Consider the following 6,023-nt stretch of genomic DNA (forward strand, 5'->3'; position numbering starts at 1 on the left):
CAAAGACCCTAGAGAATACAATGGCGATCGTTGCAACTTTTTATCTCGCACGGTATTTGCGCAGCAATTTTTCTAACACGTTTTTTTCGGGAAAAAAAAACAGTTTCATGCTTTAAAAATAAAAAACAGTAAAGTTAGCCCAATTTTTTTGCATAATGTGAAAGATGAAGATACGCCGAGTAAATAGATACCCAACATGTCACGCTTCAAAATTGCACGCGCTTGTGGAATGGCGCCAAACGTTGGTATTTAAAAATCCCCCATAGGCGACGCTTTCAATTTTTTACTGGTTACATGTTTTGGGTTACAGAGGAGGTCTAGGGCTAGAATTATTGCTCTCGCTCTAACGTTCACGGCGATACCTCACATGTGTGGTTTGAACACCGTTTTCATATGTGGGTGGGACTTGCGTATGCGTTCGCTTCTGCGTACGAGCTTACGGGGACAGGGGCGCTTTACATTTTTATTTATTTTTTGTTAATTTTTTATTTTTTTAGTTTGACACTTTAAAAAAAATAATAATAATATTTGATTACTTTTTATTCCTATTACAAGGAATGTAAACTTCCCTTGTAATAGGAATATGGCACGATCGGACCTATTTACCGTGAGATATGGGGGGTCAATAAGACCCCACATCTCACCTCTAGGCTGGGAAGCCTTAAATAAAAAAATAAAAAAACTATCCTGGCTTCCCAGCCAAAACGGCGCCGTTATTTTGAATGCAGAGGGCGGGCGTGACGTCATAACATCGCGCCCGGCCTCCGAATGATCATAGAGACTCTGGGGACGATCTGGTCCGCCGGAAATCTCTATGGTATTATCCGCGGGGGCGGCGGATCCTGTGACCGACTCACCGATGGAAGCGGTGAGTCGGTACAAGCACGGGGGGGGGGACGCGACGTTCCGTCCCGCCACCTGTAAGAACGAACAAGCGGGGGAAACAGCCGCCCGCTATGATCGTTCTTATGGTGCAGGGAATCGCCGGCTGAAAATGCCAATATCTGAATGATGTCTGTGGCCTCAGGCATCATTCATATATACTGCCACAAAGCCCACGACGTCATATGACGTAGTATGGGCGCCAAGTGGTTAAAGTACAGTGAAAAAATAAAAAAGTTAAAATAAGAAAAAAAAAATCATTTTAAAACGCGCCCTGTCCCGCCAAGCTTGCGTGCAGATGTGAATGCAGTGAGTAGCGCCCGCATGTGAAAACGGTGTTCAAACCACACATGTGAGGTATCGCCGTGATCGGTAGAGCGAGAGCAATAATTCTAGCACTAGACCTCCTCTGTAACTCAAAACATGCAACCTGTAGAATTTTTTAAACGTCGCCTATGGAGTTTTTAAAGGGTTAAAAGTTTGTCGCCATTCCACGAGCGGACGCAATTTTGAAGCGTGACATGTTGGTTATCAATGTACTCGGCGTAACATTATTTTTCACAATATAAAAAAAAATTAAAAATTGGGCTAACGTTTTACTGTTGTCTTATTTTTTTTAATTAAATTATTTTTCCCCAAAAAAGTAGGCTTGTAAGTCCGCTACGCAAATACGGTGTGACAGACAGTATTGCAACGACTGCCATTTTATTCTCTAGGGTGTTATAATAAAAAAAAATATATATAATGTTTAGGGGTTCTAAGTAAAGGGATGGAGATGGGCGGGCAGTGAAAACAGGCAGGGGAAGTTCCATTAGCATTGCTGGTTGTCATAGTAAAGGCCACCACAAGAGGGTGCCAGATTCCAGAAGGAAGCATAGGACCGCAGAAGGCCTCAAAGCTGCAGCCTCAGTTACCGGCCGGTGGCCCGACACGATCACGCCGGGGGGGGGGTGCACAGAGACAGGATACCCCCCAGCTGTGCTGCACCAGGTGTCAGGTCGCTAATTCTAGTCGCAAATGTGACATGGCGCCCGGGGTTTGTCGAGCCCTTCGTTAACCCCCTTCCTGCCAGCCGCCCCCCGGCCCTTTAAGGGTTTTAAACATGCAGAGGTTGTAATTCGGGTAATGTAACCTCTGTGATTGGTGGTCACACGATCAGAAAAGCTCCCGATCGCTAGCATGCATCGGGAGCTTTCCGGTAACTGCTGGCTACTCGCAAAAGTAAGTACACCCCTCACATTTTTGTAAATATTTTATTCTATCTTTTCATGTGACAACACTGAAGAAATCAAATAGTGTAGCGCTCTAAAAGAAAAGCATAAACATAACGTGATGAAGTGTAAAAAAAAAAAAAAAAAAGGGGGGGGCAATGAACCCAAATGCTCACAACTTGTAAATTGAAAGAGGAGGAACACATACAAATGTGATAATCAATGTATACAGACGATAAAAGTCCATAAAAAGGATCAAAGTGAAACTATTCAATAAACAGTTCAAAACTTTGTGTGAATATCCAAACGGTGAGCATGGATTTATGGCTATAGTGAAGGGGACCACCACCACCGACTATTAGGAGGCTTACCGGAGCGTTTGAACCCACAAGAACATAAGTTCTATGAGTCAAATGGGCTTGTGTTGTATAAACAACAGATATGGATGGACGCGGGAAACTTCAATTTGCGGGCGCAGTAACATCCGGCAAGATGGAAGATATCCTTACAGGCTTGTCTCGTGGGAGAGGGTAGTCAGATGTCCATAGGTATGGTAGGGGTGATTGAAGAAGGAAGAACAGAAGAAGGCCACGGCGTAATTCCGTTTTGAGTAAGAATAAAGTTTAATGGAGCTAGAAAACTTAATTGGTAGGTCAAATAAGCGCTTTAAAATCAAATGGTGGCAGTAGAGTTCTTACGTGTTTCGTCTCCAAGGACATTGTGTGAGCTGAAGTAATAACACTTTGCTACAATGTAAAGTAGTGAGTGTCTCCCTGTACAATAAAAATGTTCCACAGTTTGTAGACGCTGTAATCAATATACATTTGAGATTTTTTATTTTTTTTTACCAAATATATGTAGTAGAATACACATTGGCCTAAATTATTGAAGAAATTGTATTTCTCTTCTATTCACTGACCGACAGCTCCTCTCTTAGCCATCGAGTTGTTATGCCCACCACTAGGAGAATACTAGGCATTAGTTGTTATACTACACTCTGAACTCTTTAGTTCCACCTGGGGCAACAACCCTCCAGCCTGCCATGCAGTCATCAGTTTTATTTTGCCTAGGGAAGGAGAAGGACCTAGGAACCCTACGGCCCCATCGGTCCGTGCTTTTTTTTTTTTCTGCAGAAGCGTGACTTTTTGAGCAACAAGAATGATCCTGTGATCTGCTATCAACAGCCAGCTGGGTGACTCTTATCCTTGTAGTCTCCCCAGTCCGGCCATCGAGCATGTGCAGGCGCAGCTACGCTATAGGCCAGCCACAATGAAACCTCAGCTCCAGAGGTGGTCGGTGAGCTTTTATGCTCCGGGCATGCATATGACCGGGCTACTGATGTCTGCGTGACAGTATGCCGAGCCAGCAGCCACTCCGTACTGATCAGTGAGTGGGTCTGTAATGGAATGTCTCCCAGCTCTTCAGGACTGGTAAGTACAGCTCTCCCTGCCCTGCCGGGGCAGAGCAGCTGGGCATTCCCTGGGAGGTCGATTCAGGGGTCCATTTCCTCCTTCTCTTCTCTCCCTGTCCCCCCCCCTTCATCTGGGGATGCTGCTGAGCGGTGTGTGTCTGCGGGGCTCTCCGGGGGGGGGCTCTCACCTGGGGGGGGGGGGGGTTTGCGCTGGCTAGCAGTGTCCTGGGTCCTGCTCTTAATGCCCCTGGAAGTTGTCTGAGGTTTTGCTGATGTCCTGCACAGCGCTGTGCTCACTGCCATTGTTTTCTCCCTGTACCTCATAGAGCTGCTTCGGTGGCCATTTTAGGTGTGGGCACGGGCAGCATGTTCTCCTGGGCTTTAGCGGCCATTTTCCTGGCGATTTTTCCTATACAGGACACCGGTGGCCATTTTCTTGAAGCCTGAACACGTTTTTTTAGTGTTCTCTAGCGGCAGCATGTGCTCCTGTGTTCTCACAGCCATTTTCCCTGTTTTTTATGTCCTGTGCTGGGCGGCCATTTTCTTGAAGCCTGAGCACACTTCAGAGCAGTTTTAGCACCATTTGCAGCTGCTTCCACCGACACAGCATTGTTTCCTCTGAGCCTGGGAGCCAACAGGGACTACAGGCACTACTTGCTGTATAGCGCAGAACTTCTCCGGCGGGAAAGACCCCCTCAGCCAGCGGCAGTAAGGAGGGTGGGACTGTCCTAAGTGCTCTTCGGGTGGCAGACAGGGTAGGGTCCGCACGGCTTCAGAAACTGGTGTTTCTTCCCCCGAATTCCAGGAAATTGCAACCGGGTTGTCTGCAGACTGCGCAGTACCCATGGACACCCTAACGGCGGCCCTCAATTCATTCGTTGCCAAGATAGAGGCGGCACATGGGAAAAAGGGTGCAAAAAAGCGGCCCCTGCCCCCCCCCGTCCTCTGGGGAGAGCTCTGACGCGGACTCGGGTCCTACTGGGCCTCAGGTGACCCCTGCTCTGTCTTTCGTCAGACGACACTGACCAGGACCGTTCACACAGTGAGGATGAGTCCCCGTCCGGGTCTGGGCATGACAAAGCGCTTGTTGGAGCCGTGATACCCTGAAGATTCAGGAGCCAGCAGATCCCTCTGCTGATGTAGCGGTCCCTTTTGGGTCCCGCAAACCAGCATGTTCACCTAAGGTGTTCCCGTATCTGACTTATTTTGACGAGTCACTTACAGGGAATGGGATCGCCCGCAACGGAGGTATTTTGGTCCCCCAAATACATGGCAGTGCGTTACCTCTTTTGAGGAAAGCCTTCTCTAGAAGTGGTCGGCTCCTCCGGTCGTGGACCCCCAGTATCCAGGTTAAATAAAGTAACAACGATCCCGGTAGATAGAACTCCTGCATTTAAGGATCCCAGGGACAGGAAGGTCGAGGCGGTGGCTCGTTCCTTGTTAAACGATTGTGGGGTCAGCCGTGCGACCAGTACTGGCATCCGCACTGATGTCGCAGACACTGACTGAGTGGGCAAAACTGTTGCTCCGTGAATTGGGAGAACAGTAGGCTTCTCCTGTCTGTGTGGAACTAGCAGACCAACTAGTGCAAGGCCTTTAAGTACTTTTGTGATGCGGCCCTGGATACTCCTGTTATCCAGGGCTTCAGTGTCAGCTGAGGTGCCTGATTTGGCTAAAATGCTGGTCTGCTGACCAGGCATCCGAAAAAGCCCTGACGGTTCTTCCCTTCCTTGGCGACCGGCTCTTTGGATGACATTATTTAAAAATGCCACTGGTGGTAAAGGGTACCTTGCTCCCACAGGCCAGGAAAGCTAAGGAGCCACGCCGTAGGCAAGAACCCTCTTTTTCCGCTCACGAACGGCTTTTTTTTCGTCCGCCCAGAGCTTCGACAAAACGTCCCCAGCCTGACAGGACGCCCACGGACGGTCAGAAACGTCCCTGGAACCACAAGCCTGCGAACAAAAGTGCTGCCGCATGAAGGTTTGCCCCCACCCATGTCTCGGATGGTGGGACAAACTCTGCCAGATGCCTCAACAGGTGAGTTTTTTTCCACAGATTTTTTTTATTTTTTTATTTTTACAGACGGGGATCCCGGAAGACCTCCCTCTCCCCTGTGAGACGGGAGAACGCGCTGCCTCCTAATTACATGTCACTGTGCGGAAAACACTACTCAGGGAGTTAAATGTACAATTCCATATCCACTGGGACTTTTACGGTCAAATGAGCATTAGAAAATATATCATAAAATGTTTATTTTTACATCTGGAAACCATGACATTACTTAAAAACCACAAAGCAGCTGACATATAGGTTCCATTCCTTTTACAGCTTGCAGTCTACCCATATTTATTCCGAAAGGGATCATAAATACACAGTTAGTTGTACTTGTATATGCACAGATGCCCATCCCAGGATAGGCCCAATGTGTTTCAAACAATGTCTTCTTGCAGATCCCACTTTGTTGTCCTACCTATACATAGGCCAGTGATGGTGAACCTTGGCACTCCAGATGTTTTGGA

The sequence above is a fragment of the Lithobates pipiens genome, unplaced genomic scaffold (assembly GCF_037356315.1).
Source record: "Lithobates pipiens isolate NorthernLeopardFrog02 unplaced genomic scaffold, aLitPip1_a1.2 Scaffold_23, whole genome shotgun sequence".
NCBI classification, from domain to species: domain Eukaryota; kingdom Metazoa; phylum Chordata; class Amphibia; order Anura; family Ranidae; genus Lithobates; species Lithobates pipiens.